General features: G+C 37.7%; 1 protein-coding gene across 4 annotated transcripts in view; it reads left to right on the top strand.

The window, feature by feature from the left end:
• Positions 1-22,068, top strand: part of LOC134209110 (G-protein coupled receptor 52) — a 241,358-nt gene that overhangs the window by 162,719 nt on the left and 56,571 nt on the right. For 2 of the 4 annotated variants that reach the window (XM_062685089.1, XM_062685092.1), the window contains exon 1: positions 18,758-19,353. The exons of 1 other annotated variant lie outside the window; for it this stretch is intronic. The gene's annotated coding sequence lies outside the window, so the exon portion shown is untranslated. Of the gene's footprint in view, positions 1-18,757; positions 19,354-22,068 lie in introns of those variants that run through there. One more of the 4 variants, XM_062685091.1, reaches the window with a different exon arrangement.

The raw sequence follows: 22,068 nt of genomic DNA on the forward strand, positions 1-22,068 counted from the left end.
GAACTGATAATGCATAGGTTTATCCTCATCTCTGCCTAACAGTTTGATGTTTGAATTTTACTAATAATGGAGCTATAGAGCTAGTAGCAGTAGCTTATACTAAATGATTGGAATTTTGTTATCATTTAGTATAAGTTACTGCAACTAGCGCTGTAACTCATTGGAGTGGAATTTAAACAACTATCTGTTAGGTGGAGTTATAGAAAAACTTCGCACTAGAAGTCCACCATACAACACATTTTGGAATTTTGCTTCTGGGATGAGTTATTGGCAAACAACTAAATGATCGAACGCAGTTACTAAATGATAAATGACATCGCCGCGAAATTATGAAAAATGAGTGATTTTTTCGTTAGAATAATTCTGAAGCCGAAAGGATTGATTGATCTGATTGGGGAGATCCGGACGTACTGTTTTATCTGCAAACTATTGGATCAAACGAGGATCAAGTGCAGCGAACAGAGGTGACGAAACGTTTTTCAAAAAGTATTCAATCCATTAAGAGCGTGTTGATAAATCTGGTGACAGGAAGAGCTTAAATCAATATTTTATCGTAAACTACGCAGTGGGCACTGGGTAACTAGTATTTCATGTTTGGCTATGTTTTTCTGCGGTGAAAGGAAAATTATACTGCTTTCTCTGCACGCTGATGAATGTTGTTTCCTAGTCAAATATCTGCGGGAAAGGATTTAGTGAATAGAAACTTGCGCATGAAAAAATAATTCTCTACAAAACATCAAAAATCCATCTGGACCCCATTGTTAATTTTCTGTGCAATCAATTCAGCTTCGAAACGCCGATCCAGGTTTCCAACTACAGGTTTTTCTATATATTTTCTAATTTATAACACATAAGAGAGGTCAAAAATGGACTTTAGGGAGATAGATTCAGCTATTTTCCATCAATTCACATTTATTTGCGTTCATTTAAATGCATTGCAACAATTTTTGAAAAAAATTTCGATTTTGAATTTTTTTTTTCCAAGGGGGGAAAATGGGGAAAAAAATTATGTTTTTCTAATAATTCCGGAACGCAATGGCCGATTGGGCCAATTTTCAATAGCAAAAAATAAGGATTCTGGCCATCGCTTAGCTTGTGTTGTAGTACGTAGAAGGGAGGCTTTTGCTGCGATGCGCTCGAAGATGTCGTAAACTCCCTCTATGGTTTCCGCTTCGGTTGTTGTCGAGCTTGATGACGTTCTTCTGACCTTGCTGCGCTGCCTCCGCTACCGCTGCTGTTGCTACAGACATCATCGTCGTCTTCCATGCCTCCGGTTTACCTCGCTTCGTTTCGGTCCGGTGCGACCACACAAAGAAAATCTTGCGGTGGACCAAAAGAACCGTTACTTACATCATTCTGATGTCCGTGTTGGGAATGCACGAACGGGATTGGTTGAATCTAAAATTTTAACTGGCTTTGACTTTTTAAAAGTTAATCGTTAATATTCTTGAGTTTCGATTATATTGAATATTTTGTAAGGTAATCATCCCTAGTAGCACACATGTTCCACATAGATTACCGCAAATCATGTGTGACTGAATTTAGTCACATTCAAGTTCCTGCAACCAATTTTGTCTGACTTGTGCTGCTCAGGATATGGATTATAGAAATCAAGATTAAAATGTGCTCCTGTGACTCAGACTAAATTATCTCTATAGTTTGTTTCACCCAAGCCTTTTACCCTGGGAATTTTATAAGCAGATTTTGCTTCCATGTATTTCCTGCTGCGTAATTGTAACGCAATTAAACGACACGAAACGTCCAAAATTCCACTCCATTTAAATTCCATGCGGACCAAAATCTTGCGGAAAATTTAGCCCAGTTAAGACGAATTATATAGTGTTGATATTCGATATCGATAGTAATAGATCCAACAGTTACGTTGAATAACTTTGTACTAAAAAGTTATATAAAAATGTGAATATTGTGTTCAATGTAGCCTCACATTCCTGGAAAATTTTAGGTCGGATTCTCCGGGTGTCTGAAACTTGACGGGATTCTGATTTTCTGAGCAGATATTTATTCAGTCTCACCTGTTTGGAAATAGATTGGAACAAAAATCGTAGACCATATTCCTGAAGGCGGAAACTTCAACCAGAACTTTAAAAAAATATTTTCTAATTTATTCATAATCACAGTATCTACTTTTGTTAGGTATTTTAGAAAGAGTTGTTTAGGTTATTCAGAAAATAATTTTCGAGATTCGATATCATTGCTTCTATCGCTACAAAAAATAATATTTTATCAAAATTCTATAAAACAGTCGTTCATTAGCTGAAAGTAATTTAACTGTAAAAACTGTTGCAACTATAGTTTTTCAGTTATCGGACAGGGAACCGCTAAACTTCAAAATTATACAAAACTCCATGACAGCTACATGGAGCTGCATATTCAACGTTTGAAGAAAGCTTTGACTTCTAAAATGAGTTGACGTTTATCGAACAGTTAGCAAACTAAACCTTGGTAAAAATTTAAAATTGAAAGATTTGATTTAAGCGTATTACTTAAACATATTAAACTATGAACTTTTTTTGTCCCGCGCTCACACAAAATTTATCTGGTCACATTAGTCTCTTATGACAATGAGTGTCAAACTAATTTTCTTCTACTAATCCGAATTGACTATAAGAACGTGACCGGCTCATACTGTCCATAACAGGTTTCTTGCACTCAATTGAGGATGAAAATTTTACAACAATTTGTGCATGCCTCATATACACAGACATATATGCAAGAACAGACAACAGCTCAGTTCGTCGAGCTGATAGTATATAAGACTACAGGTCTCCTAGCCTCCTATAAAAAGGTTGAATTTGAAAGAAAATGGTAGTTTTTTGGCACAAATTCCTGTATAAGAAAGGAAAAAATATTTCCTAATATCTGGCAAACTGTTGCCGTAAGAACTTTGCGATCACATTTCTGAAATACATATCTTTGTGCATTTTAGAAAGGTGCAGAGGATTCTTTTTGCGAGCAAATGTATGATATTAACAATTTTCTATCAGTGTATACGCCTGGCAGATGTAAATGAGTATCCCACTAGATAAAAAAATAAACTCTATGCATTCATTTTTTGGTTTTGATTCCATAAAAAATCCGCGAAAAAAAATAAAATTTCGTTTCGTAAAATTTCGATTTAAATCAGGCCTGCCCAACCATTTCAAGCCACGGGCCAATTTTCAGAATAACCACTTGCTGGCGGGCCAGGAAATAATCGGTACATATTTTTTATACATTTTCAAAATTATCAACGTAAAATATATTTTTTCCTGAACGGCTGAAAAACGGAAAACCAAACACGATTTTATTTCGTTAGAAACGATTTTATTGCGTTGTTTTAGGAAAACCAAACACGATTTTATTGCGTTTGAAAAATCTTTTTTGTGTACTTATTTTCTTTTTCTTTTCACGTAACAGTTCTTTTGGTTGAGAATTGAGAAACATGGAATTGCTGACAACTTCCCAATACTCAACGAATATTGATTTCACAATCGATGATCAAATTTTGCAAGCAGATAAAGAAGATCAACAATTACTTTTCACTGTTTTCATTCTTGATAAGAGCTGTTCACATAGATATGTACTTCTGAAAAAAGAAACTTAGAATCTTACGAGAGATGTGTCTTTCTGAAATTCAGGTTCGAGATCGTTGTTACGTTGAAGGTCAATTATCTTCATTTAAAACATTTATAGTACATTATTCACATCAGTGAACGGTGTTGATGAACTGTGTTCTCGTGAACGAATGGACTTGAAAATTAATGTTGAAGGTCTTAGTTTACCAGCATATTTAACAAATTTACATGAACTGTTTTCTAAAAGGTTTGGAAAAATGCATTAGTTTACGGCAATCAATTGTGCAAAATTGTTAATTTTGTTTCAATAGTTTGCATGTTGGATAACAACTCGGGCATTGGTTTTCCTTTATAATCACCGATCGACCGACCAATATAATCACCGTCTTCAACCAGATGTTGCACAGACTGAATACTTAACAATTAGCATTAGATAACGGACAGAACATTTACACAACACTCAGTGGACCAGTGGAGAATTTTACGCATTATGAAAAGTTTTCTCCATACCATGGCGGGAACCAAACCCACATTCCACAGCACGCAAATGCTTACTTATGGATCCTGTACACCTCCGGTGGTGCAAAGGGCCGACTTGAAAGATCTCCATCCTGAGCGATGCACGGCTATCGCTTTAACCTGTTGCCAGGTTAGATTTCGGTCGACTTCTTTTATTTCTTTATTGAGGCTTCGCCGCCATGAGCCTCTGGGTCTGCTCTCTGCTGCGATGTCCCGCTGGGTTTCCAGTCTAATGCTTGCTTACAGATTTCGTTTCCGCCCCTACGTAGAGTGTGGCCGACCCAGCCCCACTTCCGATCCCGAATTTCTGTTGCTATCGGCCTCTGGTGACAACGACGATGGAGCTCGTTGTTTGAGATCCAGTTGTGAGGCCACCAGGCCCGAATTATATACCGCAGGCATCTGTTAATGAACACCTGCAGCCGTTGAGTGTTCTCCACTGATACACACCATGTTTCGCTAGCGTATAACAGCACAGATTTCACGTTAGAGTTGAAAATTCGTATTTTGGTGCGTTCACTTATCTGCCTGTTTTTCCAGATATTTCTTAAACTCGCATGCAAATGCGCAGACGACAAATGCCGCTAACCGCACTACCAAGGAGCCTACTTGTGAAAAGTGATTTCCTTTCGAAGAGAATAAAATCTATCAAGCAAGGTACCACGGGTTTGCCAACGAACTTCACAATAACACAGAAAATCTCCGTATTGTGCTACAATTTCCATCGACATAATTTGGAATTGGTGGTAGTTGAGTGTCCTCGCGTAGTAAAAGTTGATTGTCTTATTACATCACGAATATAGATCGTTTTTGCACAGAGATTTTTTTTCTGTGAAAAATGCAATGTGCAGAGGAATATCACAAATTAACATTTGTGGGTGTTTAGCAATTGATTAACAAATAAACTAAATGGTTTACTTTTCTTAAAAGTGTCACAACGCCCGTGTTCGTTTCAGTCATTGCCGAAGCTCCATCAGTTGTTGGGCCCTAAGCTTTTTTTAAAAGAAGAGTCCAAGCTCCTTCATATAGGTTTTCACAGCTTTTCTCAGGTCTATTCTGGTAGTCGATACCTTCATTGGGATCAAAGCTACTAATACCTCTGTGATTTGAAGATGATCATCAATTCCACTTATAAATACACCTACCTGTGTCTTGTTTTTTACATTCAGTATTTTCATCGATTTCAACCAGGTAGAGTCACACGCAAGTGGTTTTTTCACGTAACGTAGTTTTCAAGTCGAAAACTTTTACTCTTGACCGTGCTTTACGACAAACTAATACTAGACCTGTGCGCCGGTCATATCATCGGCGGCGGCGACGTGGTGGTCACTTTTGCTCCGGCGGCGGTGGCGTCACGGCGGCGCGCCGTTAACTTTTATCGGCGGCGGCGGCGTGAACCGGCGTGGGTTAAAAAATCAATGACTGGAAAATCAATTTCAATGCGCGATTTTGGATTCATGCGGTTTTGATTCACACGGTTGGAATCGCCCGTATACAAATCGACTTCAGTGGATTAAAATTGCAATATTTTACGTTTGCCGATCATCAAGCAGCACATTCAAAATAGTGAATTGACGGCGTCACTAATCAATACCTGATTTCAAAATGTTATGTATGTTAAAATGTTATGATCCACATAAATAGGTAAAAATAAATACTAGCTGAGTAAGACTGGGGATGACCAACCAAATTTAATATTTTTCGTGAAATTTGGTTAAATATGCCAAAAAAGTTCTTGGTGTAGTCCCTGAAGGAATTTCTGGAGGCAACTAGATTTTTTTTTAGAAAATTTCTACAGAAATTCCTTTAGTAGAGCTAATCCTGCAGGAATTCATTCGGAAATTTATTCAACAATGAACTAATTTCCGATGGAAGTCCTAAAAGAGTCTTCCAAAGGAATTTCCAAAGGAAGTTTTATAAACTTGGTACAATCGTGATTCATTTGTTCGTCTGCGCCATTAACTATTTTCTGCTCAAACACTCCTAGAATTCGATAGTCTGCATCTTTTTGCCAATGTCATTTGGCCGAAAGTTGTTTGGCCGAATATACCATTTTGCCGAACAGACCATTAGGTCGAAAGTCATTTGCTTGGCAGAAAGGGTCATTTAGCCGAAAGGGTCGCTTGGCCGAAAGGGTCATTTGGTCGAAAAGGTTGTTTGGCCGAAAGGGTCGTTTAGCCGAAAAGGTCATTTGGCCAAAGGGTCATTTGGCCAAACGGGTCTTTAGGCTGAAAGGGTCATTTGGCTAATAGGGTCATTTGGCCGAAAGGGTCATTTGGCCAAAGGAGTAATTTGGCTGAATAGGACATTTGGCAGAATAGGACATTTGAAAAGTGAGAAATTAGGAATGAGAAGAGAGACGTCTCAATTCTCATTCCTCATTTCTTACTTCACACTGTAAAAAGTGAGAAGCATAAGGTGAGTAGAGAGTCGTCTTACGTCTCACTTTCTACAACGAGAAGAGAAAAATAAAGAGAGAGAAGTAAGACAGAAAAATTTACAAAGAGCTTGCTAAGGAAACCCTAGAGGAATTTCCAAAAAAAAATCCAAAAAGTATTTCCGCTGGAATTTCTCAATTAATTTTCGAAGAAATTCCTGAGCAAATTTACAAAACTTGATGAAATTTCCAAAGTAATCCGTAATTGAATTTCTGTAGGAGTTTTTAGAGAGTTTTTGGAGGAATTCTGAAACAATTAGCTAAGGAACTCCTCAAACATTTTTCGTAGATATTTCAAAAAGAATTTGTGAAGGATTTTCAGAAGGTATTTCCGTGTTTTTGAACGAAATCTTGACGGAATGTCCAAAGGAATTTGCGGAGAAATCTAAGACTATCAGAAGTTCATTCAGGAGTTACTTTGAAAAATCCTTCAGGAGTTTCTTTGATATTCTTTCTGGAACTTGTTCAAGAAATCTTAAGGAAATTTCGTCCTTCAACTTTGCAAGGTATACCAAAGAAGTTCTTAGAAAAAAATCGAAATTTTCGGATTAATATCTCAACGATTTTCCCAAGGTTTTCCTCAACAAATTTCTGAAAGAATGCGTGGATGAACTTCCGAACTAATTCCTGAGGAAAATTCCAAGATATCCGAAAGAATCCGAAAGAATTTCTGGAATTCATTTCTGGATGAGTTTCTGTAGGACTCCCTGAGGCAAATTCCGAGGGAAACTGCAAATCGATTTCTAAGAAAAATTCCGAAGGAATTCCTGGATTTATCTAGGAATTATTTCAGACATACCAGTAGACATTTCCTCTGAAATTCTGTTAGGAATTTATTTATAAAATCCTTCAAAAATACCTTCAGAGATTCCTTCATGGATTTCTCTGGAAATTTCTTTAGGAATTCTTTGTTTTTTAGAAATACGTTGAACAACTTTTTTAGCAGTTCCAACGGAAATTATTTTTGAAAATCGATTCAGGCTCTCTTTTAAAAATGCCTTCAAAAATTCATTTGGAAACTCCTCCACCCTCCAGGAATTTCTTCAAAAACTCCTCCAAAAATTTATTTGAGAACTCCTCACGATTTTTTTCCTTAAGTAATCTAAAAAAATCCGCTAAGAATTCCTTCTAATTTTTCTCCATAGATTTCTTTAAAAGTTTCTTCGAAAAGCCTCCAAGATTCCCTCGTAGATTTCTTCAGAAATTCTTTCGGAATTTCTTTCCGGAAATCCTTTGAAAAATAATTAGAGTATGAAATAGTTTTCGCTGGAGTTACTAATTGATTTTTCGAAAGAGTAAAACAAAAAAATAAACAAACACTAAAATATTACTAAGGTATTACTAAAAGCATTTCGGAATGAACTCGTGAAATCATTTTCGGAGGAATTCCGGCTGGAATGAAGAATGTTTTAAAGGAATTGCTGGAAGAAGTTCCTTGAGAAAATTTCTAAGAAATCTTTTATGTATAATCTGTAAGAATTAATTTAAGGTATTCATGGAATAATTGCCGAAAAAAATTCATAAGAAGGAATTTCCGAAGCAATTCTCAAAGCAATTTCCGAAGGTATTGCTTAAAAAAAGTGTTGATAAACAATTTCAGAAAAAAATCTTTGTAGAATTCCCAGAGGAATTCCTTAAGAAGTCTTTGAACGAATTTCAAGCTTATTTTTCGTAGGAATTCCTGAAACTTTTTTTTTGTAAACATTCCATATGGAATTTCCTAAATAAATTCGTAAAGGATGTTCTGAAGTAATTCGTAATGGAAATTGTGAAGGAATTTTCGGAGAAAAAAGAGTTCCTAAAGTTAGGGTTTTTTTTAGAAAACTTTGGCGGAATGTACAAGGAAATATACCAAACGGTTTTGTCAATAAAATTCAAACATTGATTTCAAAATTAAAAAAAGTTATATTGGACAAAAAGCTAGAAAATCATTCACAGTAGGGATTCAATTATTTTGCTGAATTGGTTTACCAAATAAGTCAACTGTGCTCATAACACAATTCAAAAAAGAAACAAAACTGATTAAAACTGATTATCCTTGAACTGCAATAAATTTCCTGCACAAATGCCAGATCCTATAAGAATGGGGGTGCTTTGGGCATGTATCCAAGCCTTCACAAAAGCTTACGTGCCACATCAAACATAATTTGCGAGTCACCTACAGGTTTAGGTGCCTGACTGAATGTCAAAGCCAAGGCCTGGCTTAGACGAATTCCAAAGATCAGTTAAACATTTTATGTGTTATTCTACTTGGTAGACGAAATCCACTAGATAAAGCCTCATGCAAACTCATAAACTAATCAACCAACATATTTATTAATCCAGACAAAGTATTTCACCACACTGACTTAGAGACACCATCTCGTAAGGTAGATTTGAAATTGAATTCTGACGATTTCCACTTTTTAACCATTTATGAACTATCACAAGACGAGTTTAGTACTATTCCAATAAATTACACCACGTTATAATGCTTTACAGATACATATTTCGTCTTCAACTGTAAGGCAATCTTCAGTGTCTTGTACTTTACTCGACTCGACTTAAGTTAAAAATCGCAATCGGCGCGCCGACCCAAAATCGTCGGTGGCGGCGGCGTGAGTAAACCCACCGGCGGCGGCGGCGCACAGGTCTAACTAATACTACTGAAGGAGGCTTTTCCTTAAGGTACACGATATCACCAACAGCCGATATGCATTTCATAACAAGTTCTCCGTCCTGGAAAGGTCTATCCCAAAATCTCATTAACAGCCAAACTGGTCGTATTGCATTATCCGACTTCGTGCTTGCCAAGATTTATTTTTTAATCAGTAGTAACCTACAGAATTTATTAATAAACTAGCTGACCCGTCGAACTTCGCCTCGCCCAAAATAAATAGGCACAAACATTTATTTTGTATTCACAAATTAAGCAAATTTTGGCATTTCGATTTCATTTTGGCAGAGCAACGTCAAAACTTCTTTTTTTCCACATGCCAAATTGGGTTCCATTTGCTTGATTAGGTCTCGAGTTATGCAGAAATGTGTTTCATTTGTATGGGGGTTCACTTTCAAGAACAGGGTGGGATCTTAAAATTTTTAAGAAACTTCCCCGGCTCCAAAACCCCTGCATGTAAATTTTCACGCCGATCGGTTCAGTAGTTTCCGAATCTATAGCTATAGATAATAAAACGCTGCTTCTCGAGCAAGATAGAAAAGCTTGCGGGCCGGTTATGAAGTTTTTTTTCTTATACGCAGCGGGCCACAAAAAAACTATGCCGTGGACCGCATCCGGCCCGCGGGCCGTACGTTGGGCAGCCCTGATTTAAATGGACATTGATATCGTATCGTTTCGAAGTATTGAAAGTAAATCTATATCTCGTTTTGTTTCGTTTCGAATCAACATAGACATTTTAAATTCGTTTCGTTTCGTTAGGAAAAAGTGTGTTTTCGCATAACCTTAACGTAACTTTGAGAAGATGGAGGAAGCCTTCATCAGACTGGGACAAATTGAAATTATCCAAGTTTTTAGGATAAGTTGAAGTAATTCGGTGTTAGGGACAGCGAACAAAGCACTGAAGCGAAATAATGAAACGTATTAGGACTTGTTGTACACTAAACATAGTAGAAACACAATTTCATCAAAATTATAATTTCATTTAATCAGAAACATTCAATACAGCAACGTTTTGCTGGAGGGTTGTGAGATGTGATACCATATAATTTTAGAGGATTCATACAAATAGTGTAAGATAGGGGAGGGTGATGAAATAGCCAAATTTTACGTTACGTGATTGGTGGACTTTCATTGAAAATGCCTTTGTATACGCCACGAAATGAAATATATATATATATATATATATATATATATATATATATATATATATATATATATATATATATATATATATATATATATATATATATATTATACTCTGTAGTTTTTGTATATATAAAAACAATGGTTTTCTATGAAAGTGCACATTTTAGGACCCTCCTTTAAAAGTTACGTAATCTTTAAATATCCCTAATATATGCTCATTAAACATCAATTAAATGTTATTAACTCTTATCTGTGTTAATATATACTTAAAGCACATGATTGGATAAATGCGTACTCTATTTCACAATCGCACTTTTACCCACCGGTGGGGTAAGAGTGCGTTTTCACTTGTCTTGCAATAAGGGTTCTACTAAAACGAATCTCAATAATTTCAATATTTTTTCCACTGGGTAACATAAAGGAAGAGTATATGAATCATCGACACTGATTTGATATGCAGAAGTTTCATAAGGGCCACATGATCGATTGAAAACTAAGTGCGTACTCTTGCCCACTTACCTCTATCAGTCAGTATCAGTATCTGAGCTTTAGTAAATAATATCATCAATGTAAAAAATATCTGTGAAAGCTACAAAATAATCTTTCATCACATTTGGATAAAGCTAACATTATTCTCATTCAACCATTTTATTCATATATGTATCCATCAGATGAACACTTAACTTAACTGTTTCACTCAAACAGTTGTCTCTTTGTACCGTTATCATTATACCAAGTAAACTTTTCCACACTATCGTTTGAAAAAAAAACAAGTTGTTCGATACGCTGTCTCGCTTCTTTATTCATTTAAATCTTGTAAGAAAAGAAAATACTTACCTTTCAAGTAAACACAGGAACTAGGGCCTATAATAGCACCGCGACGCTTGTTGATGAGTCTTGTTATGCTCACCAGCACTAATCACCTTTCCACGAAAATTAAATACGTAGGCGTAGAAAACGGGGTAATAAAAAATTAAATACAAACTGGATCATTTGTGAAGTTTGAATGAGTCATTCAAAACGAAGATCCCTCAACTTGATGAACACGTCTCCAGTGTGATATAAACAGTTGATGCCCTGTAAACAATCATGAATCGACGGTAATGACGGTTTATTCTGCTCGAGGGGAAAATCATCAGTTTCAGCAGGTAACAGTGGTGATACGATTTTTCATCGCACACCTTCCGGCATGGTTTGAATCAAGATGAATACACCACTAGGTCCCAATCTGCCAAATTCACGATTCAGCCATCTTTGATTTTAGTATGGGAGAGCCAGCCGGTTTGTTGTCGTTTTGCACTGAAAATGAATTTTCACCCCGCCTTCTCTCTTCCATAAACTTGGTAGGTTGGAGCACCTAAGTGTATTCATCTTGGTTTGAATTGAAAATTTCACAATTTACATGAATGTGCGAGGCTTATGATCAATTTTCATTATTCTATGCGTTTTCCAATAATTTTAGAAGAAGTACTTCCATTTTCCTCGTCGCCAATGGTATACGAATAACTGAAATGGATGAATGGAATAACGAATGATCAACACTACTGTAAAACTGAGTACCTTTTATTTATCCGTTCGTAGTGTACACCATATTCAGATTGCCAACCCTTTGCTCTTCAGACTGCATTACTTAGTTTACATACGATATCACACTAATATCTGGCAAACTGTTGCCGTAAGAACTTTTGAACACATATCTGAAATACATATCTTTGTGCATTTAGAAAGGTACAGGATTCTTTTTGCGAGCAAATGTATGATATTACCAGTTTTCAATCAGCGTATACGCCTGGCAGATGTGGATATAAATGAGTATCCCACTAGATAAAAAAAATAAAATCTATGCATTCATTTGCTTGTTTTTGATTCCATAAAATTCCATGGAAAAAAAACGTTTACAACTGGAGGCTCGAGGGCTTCTTGAGATAATTGGCTTTCACCAGATGATATGAGTTATATTGGTGAGAGGAAAATATGACTGTGTTATTTCTAATAGAATGCCAAATTGCCCTAAAATTTCATCACATTATGGTATGAAAACGAAGGGATTAAACATAACCCTTCAAAGGCCACACTAGTGGCGTTTACAAGGATAAGAAATTATTCTTTACCTACATTAAAACTGAAAGGAGCAGATTTGAAACTTTCAAACTCAGTCAAGCATCTTGGCGTTCGACTTGACAGTAAGCTGAATTGGAACTTACATCTTGAAGAAACATTAAGCTAAAAGCTACAAATGCTTTATGGATAAGTAAGGCGACGTTCGGTAAAAAGTGGGGACTTAAGCCAAAAATGATTCAATGGATTTATACGGCGATTGTGAAACCCAGAATATCATATGCCGCATTAGTATGGTGGCCAAAAACAAAAGAAAGGGTGGTACAGAAGAAGTTGGGAAAACTTCAAAGATTAGCTACTCTTTCAATAACTGGTGCGATAAGAAGCACGCCGAACACAGCACTAGACGCTTTGCTCCACGTGCTACCATTGGATCAATTTATTCAATTAGAAGCAGAGAAGAGTGCTTTGAAGATCAAAAGAGATTCAAACCTCTTCGAAGGTGACCTAACAGGACATCTTAGTATTCTAAACAAAATAAGTATCAACTCACTGATCACAAACAACGATGATTGGATGAGAAGAAGATACAACTTTTATCGATGTTTTGATGTAATTAATCTTGAGCGAAGCACATGGACAAATGGTGGACCAAATCTTCGTTCAGGATCGATTGTGTTTTACACCGATGGTTCAAAACTGAACAATCAAGTTGGAGCAGGCGTGACTGGCCCAGGGACGAATATTTCGATTCCCATGGGAAAGTGGCCATCTGTTTTCCAAGCTGAAGTTCAGGGCTATTCTTGAATGCTCTAATTTATGCATACGTCGAAATTACAGGATTCAAATATTTGCATAATGTCTGATAGTCAGCAGCATTGAATGCTCTGAAATCAGCAAGATGCAAATCTAAACTCGTTTGGGAATGTGTTCCAGTCACTCCAAACCTTGGGTAGTCGTAACAAAGTGAACCTATATTGGGTTCCTGGTCATTGTGGCATTGAAGGCAATGAACAAGCTGATATGCTGGCAAGACTTGGTTCATCTCGACAATTCATAGGTCCAGAACCTTTTGTGGTGTATCTGCGTGTTCTCTTAGAATGGAACTGAAATCTTGGGAACATTCAAAATAGAGGACATTTGGAAGAACACCTTGATTGCGAGGCAGTCTAAACGTTTCATCACACCAAACGTATTTATCACTCATAAAATCTTAGATCTTTCAAAAAGATCTTAACACATATACAGGTCTTGTAACAGGCCATTGCCTGAGCTGTTATCACTTGAAGCTGCTAGGAAAACTTCAAGATGATGTATGTCGCTTCTGCGGTATACATGTGGAAGACTCGGAACATCTGTTATGCCATTGTACGGCAATTTTAGAAAAAGATTACAGTTCTTCAACAGAGGGCTGATAGAACCCTCTGAAGTTTGGAGAACAAGTCCCAATTTGGTAGTGCGATTCATCAGAACCATAATACCGTATTGGGAAGACGCTGGTAGTCAAGGTGATGCAATTGCTCTACATAGCAATGATGCGTCAACTTGACAAAGCTATATGAAATGGGGCATATATCACAATAGACCTAACAAATGGTCGCAGTGATTAAAATACCCAACAGGAAAAAAAAAAACAAAAATAAGTGACGAAAACCGCCTTCTTTGAATAATGACGAAAACCGCCTTCTTTTATGACGAAAACCGCCTTCTTCTAATAGTGACGAAAACCGCCTCCTCTGAATAATGACGAAAACCGCCTTCTTTTTTTTTGTGGCAAACTTTGCCTTCTTTTGCTTGAAAATTTTTTTAAGCTCAGTATCTGAGCTTTAGTAATGGTATCAGTAGAGTAGAGTGGGGCAAGAGTGCGCGTGGGGTAAGAGTACGTTTTCGATTTTTTGAAGTAATAAAAAAAGATAAACTAGTAGCACTGCATCAGTTTGACAGGTATTCTGGCCAACTATTATCATGTGTAATTGTAAACGATTTGAATAAACAACAAGGGAGATATGGAGTTAAATAACTTTTTGGTCATTTTGCTAAAAATAATTGGGTTTCCGCAACTAGTATTTCATTACCATATATACGTTCAATCAGGTGAACATTATACCATTTCGATAACCTATTGTATAGAGTACTTTATGGTACAGAACACCAATCCGGTTGGTTTTCCAACAAATCCAAACCATTACTTGAATAATTTTTGGGACTGTGGGGTAAAAGTACGCAGGAACCGGTGGGGCAAGAGTACGCATATGAATCTTCAAGTTATGATGTCAAACCCGTATCTCCGGCTGAAATAAGATTTCTTCCAAAGCTAAAGATCCACAACTAAGAAAAAAGGGACAAAATTTGAAATTATCACAAGTTTTTAGGATAAGTTGAAGTAATTCGGTGTTAGAAAGGACTTAGCGAACAAAGCACTGAAGCGAAATAATGAAACTGTATTAGGACTTGTTGTACACCTAAACATAGTACGAAAACACAATTTCATCAAAATTATAATTTCATTTAATCATGAAACATTCATAAATTACGCAACGTTTTGCTGGGAGGGGTTGTGAGATGTGTGACGATCCATATAATTTTAGAGGATTCCATACAAATAGTGTAAGATAGGGGAGGTGATGAAATAGACAAATTTTACGTTGCGTGATTGGTGGACTTTCTTTAAGGAAAATGCCTTTGTATACGCCACGCATAACCTGATATATATATATATATATATATATATATATATATATATATATATATATATATATATATATATATATATATATATATATATATATATATTATACCTCTGTAGTTTTTGTATATATAAAAACAATGGTTTTCGTATGAAAGTGCACATTTTTAGGACCCTCTCCCCTTTTAAAAGTTACGTAATCTTTAAACATTCCCTAATATATGCTCATTAAACATCAATTAAATGTTATTAACTCTTATCTGTGTTAATATATACTTAAAGCACATGATTGGATAAATGCGTACTCTTACCCTTATCAATGCGCACTTTTACCCCACCGGTGGGGTAAGAGTGCGTTTTTCACTTGTCTTGCAATAAGGGTTCTACTAAAACGAATCTCAATAATTTCAATATTTTTTCCACTGGGTAACATAAAGGAAGAGTATATGAATCATCGACACTGATTTGATATGCAGAAGCTTGCTTCATAAGGGCCACATGATCGATTGAAAACTAAGTGCGTACTCTTGCCCCACTCTACTCTATCAGTCAGTATCAGTATCTGAGCTTTAGTAAATAATATCATCCAATGTAAAAAAAATAACTGTGACAAGCTACAAAGTAATCTTTCATCACATTTGGATAAAGCCAACATTATTCTCATTCAACCATTTTATTCATATATGTATCCATCAAATGAACACTTAACTGTTTCACTCAAACAGTTCTCTCTTTGTATCGTTATCATTATATCAAGTTAACTTTTCCACACTATCGTTTAAAATGAAAAACAAGTTGTTCGGTATACGCTGTCTCACTTCTTTATTCATTTAAATCTTGTAAGAAAAGAAAATACTTACCTTTCAAGTAAACACAGGAACTAGGGCCTATAATAGCACCGCGACGCTTGTTGATGAGTCTTGTTATGCTCACCAGCACTAATCACCTTTCCACGAAAATTAAATACGTAGCGCGTAGAAAACGGGGTAATAAGAAAATTAAATACAAACTGGATCATTTGTGAATTTTTATGAATGAGTCATTCAAAACGACAGATCCCTCAACTTGATGAACACGTCTCCAGTGTGATATAAACAGTTCATGCACTGTAAACAATCATGAATCGACGCCTAATAATCATGAATCGACGGTAATGACGGTTTATTCTGCACGGAGGGGAAAATCATCAGTTTCCATGGTAACAGTGGTGATACGATTTTTTCACCGTCGCACACCTTCCGGCATGGTTTGAATCAAGATGAATACACCACTAGGTGTCCCAATCTGCCAAATTCACGATTCAGCCATCTTGGATTTTAGTATGGGAGAGCCAGCCGGTTTGTTGTCGTTTTGCACTGAAAATGAATTTTTCACCCCCGCCTTCTTCTCTTCCATAAACTTGGCAGGTTGGAGCACCTAGTAGTGTATTCATCTTGGTTTGAATTGAAATTTTCACAATTTACATGAATGGTGCGAGGCTTATGATCAATTTTTCATTATTCTATGCGTTTTCCAATAATTTTAAAAGAAGTACTCACATTTTCCTCGTCGCCAATGTTATACCGAATAACTGGGAAATCCGGATGAATGGAATAACCGAATGATCAACACTACTGTAACACTGAGTACCTTTTTATTTATCCGTTCGTAGTATACACCATATTCAGATTGCCAACCCTTTGCTCTTCAGACTCATGGCTTACTTGGTTTACATACGATATCACACTAATATCTGGCAAACTATTGCCGTAAGAACTTTGCGAACACATATCTGAAATACATATCTATGTGCATTTTAGAAAGGTGCACAGGATTCTTTTTGCGAGCAAATGTATGATATTAACAGTTTTCAATCAGCGTATACGCCTGGCAGATGTAGATATATAAATGAGTATCCCACTAGATAAAACATAAACTCTAAGCATTAATTTTCTGGTTTTGATTCCATAAAAATTCCACGGAAAAAAAATCGTTTAGTAAAATTTCGATTTAAATGGACATTGATTTCGTATCCTTTAGAAGTCTCGAAAGTAAATCTATATCTCGTTTCGTTTCGAATCAATATAGACATTTTTAATTTCGTGTCGTTTCGTTTCGTTAGGAAAAGTGTGTTATCGGATACCCTTAACTTAACTTCGAGAAGATGGAGGAAGCCTACATCAGACTGAAAAGCGATGCTAAACGCATTGTACTAGTCATCAACACGTCGAAGACGAAGTACATGATAAAAAGATGCTCAAGAGAGGATAGCTTAAGTCAGTTTGTATTAGTGGAGACGAAATCGAGGTGGTTGGAGAATTCGTGTACTTGGGCTCACTGGTGACCTCCGATAACGATACCAGCAGAGAAATTCGGAGACGCATCATGGAAGGAAATCGTACGTACTTTGGACTTCGCAAAACGCTCCGATCGAATAGAGTTCGCCGCCGTACCAAACTGACTATCTACAAAACGCTTATAAGACCGGTAGTTCTCTACGGACACGAGACCTGGACGATGCTCGTGGAGGACCAACGCGCACTGGGAGTTTTCGGAAGGAAAGTGTTGCGTACCATCTATGGTGGGTTGCAGATGGCGGACGGTACGTGGAGGAAGCGAATGAACCACGAGTTGCATCAGCTGTTGGGAGAACCATCCATCGTTCACACCGCGAAAATCAGAAGACTGCGGTGGGCCGGGCATGTAGCCAGAATGTCGGACAGCAATCCGGTAAAAATGGTTCTCGACAACGATCCGACGGGAACAAAAAGGCGAGGTGCACAGCGGGCAAGGTGGATCGATCAGGTGGAGGACGATTTGCGGACCCTCCGCAGACTGCGTGGTTGGCGACGTGCAGCCATGTGGACCGGGCTGAATGGAGAAGACTTTTATGCACTGCACATTACCTCCGGAGTCTGATAATAAATAAATAAATAAAGCACTATCACGAGGGATGTCGAACAGTTCAACGTTTAGGAATTGTCCAGGGTGCAAGATGCGCATTATTACTTTTAGTAAATCTACTTTGGATATGTAGGTACATGTAACAGTAGCTGCTGTTCCTCAAAGTGACAAGCGCATATCGTACCACATCTTAGGAAGCGGTACCTACATCTTATTTCTGGGTTGATATCAACCGCTTACTTTGGAAGAGAATAAATGGTAACAATGAGTGCAGTGAAATCTATACAAACATTTTGGCATGTTCAAATTTAGAATATTTTGATACAATCATTGTTTTAAAATTTTATAATTTCGTAATAGTTCAATATAGAATCTGCACAAAAAGCTTGCAATTTTTGTATAAAACCTTACAGAATCTGTATATGGAAAGATTTTATGAAGAATTTAAGGCTTTCAAATTATTTGAATGAGATAAATCCATAACACTTGAATAGAATAATTTTACAAATCCTATTCGTATCTATTCGTCAGACTCCTTCAGTTGTTTACATCCTTATCAGTGACGCAATTGTTCCCATTTGGCGAGCACGCCTACCAGTGGAGAGCTTTTCCATTATCTTTTCCTTTATTTACCATGACCATACCGTAACGGAGAAGGATCTCACTCTCCCATACTGCCGCGCTCATTCTCGCCGAAACGGCGGATGTCCTTCGTCGTTGCTGGCTGCTGCAGGTGCCCAGCGAGCAGTGTTTCGTGTGGCGGTGCGCTGGGAAAAAGTTTTAGTCCTTCGTGAGAGTCCATCGTGAGCGAAAGCTGCTTGGGAAAATCAGCCCCGCCGCCGCCGTAGGCACCAGAATCCGCGTTGGTTGGTTTGGGTTTTGGTTGGATTTTGCTGGACAGTCAGTGTCAGAAAAGGTTCGCAGGACATTTTGGAGACAGTTTTTCCCAAGGAATAAGGCAGATTAGTGCTAAACGATACGAGGAAAACGCAAAAATTGAAGGTGAAACCGTGCAGTAAGGGCGATTTTTCATCCTTTCAGTAGCGCAGGTGGTTCAAGTGAAGCTTGAAAACTGTGCAAGAAAAGGAGGCACACTGAAAAGGAAGAAGAAATTTTTGGTCGATTTTTCAACCCACCCCGAAGGAGCCCCATAGAAAAGTCGAATTCGCATTAGGAGAAGACGGTGTGTAGTAAAACGGAAAAGAAAAGGATTACGGTGGGGTTGGGTTTCACGACGGAAACGCAAATTTTTCATAATCGAGTGAATTGTTTGGTGGGTGTGAAGTGCGCGATTGGCCAAAGTGATTGGGCAGTGAGGTGATTGGAAAATTCTAGCCTCGCCGCCACTGGCAGGGGCTACAAGGAGTCAAGGATACAGCAGCAGTACAAACCAGTGAGTGTAAAGGAATTTCCCCATCCGAGCAGAACTACGTTTGTGGGGGTGGTGTTGATTTTTTATTGTATTTTGGATTTGAAATGGTACATCGTGAGGATTGATTTGTGTTTTACTGAGCATTGTAACGAAAAGAAATGTAAGAAACGTGATACTCCAAAAAAATTCACAATCTCCAGCCAGGTGTTGGCTTTTCATTTCTTCAACTTTTCAATGTGACGAATCGAATAGTGGTGTAATATTTTCGCTGTAAGCAGTAAGCGTGGTATTATATAAAAGTGGGTGGATAGTCGACGCGAAGAAGAATAGTGGGAAAACGTCCTGCCAGGAACGGAGTTAAATCCTTTGCTTCCCGGGCTTATGAAGTCTTGCAGTGCAAAGAAAGCACTCCGAACGGGGTTTGACAGTGTATTACAAACGAACAAGGGAAACCCCTTCCCCGCGCGTTCCAGCAACCATCATCGGCAAATATGGTAATGGTGGGTGTGTCAGTGCTGCCAAGGTTGTTTGGTTTTTGACGCAAAAATGTTGGAGCTGGAACGATTTCTGTATGTGAATAATCGTATTTTGGAGACCAGTTGGGTATCAACGGATTTGATGGGATTTTTCTACGAATGAAATGGGAAGATACTTTTAACGCCCTTGATTTATGATATACATTAATAGTAACATAGGAGAAAACAAATACATATGCGTACGCGATGAAGTGTAGCATTCGTCCCATTATAGTTTTACCATGCTGAGATACGATTTTACTTCCTTTTCGACTGTTCTTATACTTCACTGAAACATTTATTTTCTCACGATACCTATATCTCTACTGCCGAGTATAAGTTGTGTAGCATATAGCGATGGGAAAAAAAATCTACAAGAATGGTAAATATAGGAATTCCTTGTAAGGAGACTTCATATTTCCCATAGTGTGCTAATAACGGAAGAAAACACAAGACCCGGCGACATGCGTCGGGAAAAGCAAGACGATGTACCCTTTGAAAAGAAGTATGCTGCTTTTAATAAAAGAGCACGTGCTGCGAAATTTATAGCAGCAATTGCGGATATATCGTGCTTGTTTGCCAAACTTTGGTGTTCAGTCGTATTAATTAGATTGTATAAATATGGAAGCATTTATCTGTATACAATTCTGGTGTCTATGAAAGCTCTTTACGCAGTTATTAACAATTGCATATATTATTATCGTCTGTCAAAAATTAACCTCTGTATCTAGATAGTGTAAAAGGTTTATATTAAATATGAATAGGAAAAACAAATGTACAAACTCATTGAAAGTAAAATAATAAAAGATAATAATGCCTCGCTTGAGCTTTTTCGGTGTTCTAACCCATAATAACCGAAATATTTCAAAATGCATGAGAAATTAACGGTGAACGCATGGTTGTTTGTAACTGAATAAAATTGGACGAAGATCTTACGGGTGAGTTTAAGGAGCCACACGTTGTTGATTTTCTATGAAACTCAAAGAATCTATGCATCTAGATAAAGAATATCTAATAGTGAATTGTGATAATAATACCCTCTCAGGAATTTACTTACCTGCCTATAATGGTCGCACAATCCGTGTTGTCCGGAGCAAAACCGAATGTAATCTCATATTTCAGATCGCTCGTTCTTGGGTCTACCCCGGAGTCGACGTCTTCTTCCAGGTTCTCTGCTAACCATCACTTTTTTTGGTCTCTCTTCAGGCATACGCACTACATGTCCAGCCCATCGTTTTCTGCCGTATTTTGTCTGCCTACAGATGTTTGCATTTGTGTACACTTGGTACAACTCGTGATCCATGCATCTGCACCATTCACCTTCTTCCACCACGCCGCCAAATATTGAGCGCAGTATTTCTCGCTTAAACACTCTGAAAAATGCTTCATGGCCATACAGGGCGACTGGAGGAATCAACATTGTGTAGAGTGCTAGTTTTGTCCATGTCTATAAGCTGCGAAACTTTAGCTGGCTACGCAAATCGTAGAAGTCCTACTTGCAGCCACAACACGTTTTTTCGCATCGTGGCCAACGTCATTATCTAATGAAACGTGTATTCCAAGATATATGAATTGCATCCCATCCATTTCAACTTCGGGACCAATACCGTTTGGACTGCACCGTTCTCTGTCTGCCAACAGGTACTTAGTTTTGACAGAGTTTATGGTCAGCCCTATCCTTCAGTCTCCCGTTTAAAAGGCTCAAAATCCTCCTCCACTGCTCTGTGATCTACACCAATAATGTCGAAATCATCCGCAAAACCAATTGGAACATGTAGGTAAGACCTTCCAGAGCGATGTTGAATAGCAAATTAGAGAGAGTATCGTCCTGCATTAATCCATCTAACGTCACGAACGAATCGGATGTCTCACCAGACATTCTGACGCTCGAGTTGGATCCATCTAGTGTCGCACGAATCAGTCGAATAAGCTTTGCCAGAAAGCCATGTCCTAGCATTATATGCCATAGTTCGTTCCGTTTTACTAAGTCGTGCACTGCTTCAAAATCGATGATGAGTCCAAGTCCGCATGTGTTCACGGAATTGATCAAGGATTTGTCGCAGAGTAAACATCTGGTCTGAGAGGTAATTCAGCCAAGGGCTGAAAACCTCTATAATAAAGACAAAAAAAACGGTCCGTTGATGATCGTCCTTCTCGAAAACTGCTTTGATATTCGTCGACAGAAGGGTGCAGTCTGCCAAACAGAATTCGCGAGATTACC

The sequence above is a fragment of the Armigeres subalbatus genome, chromosome 2 (genome assembly GCF_024139115.2).
Source record: "Armigeres subalbatus isolate Guangzhou_Male chromosome 2, GZ_Asu_2, whole genome shotgun sequence".
Taxonomy (NCBI): Eukaryota; Metazoa; Arthropoda; class Insecta; order Diptera; family Culicidae; genus Armigeres; species Armigeres subalbatus.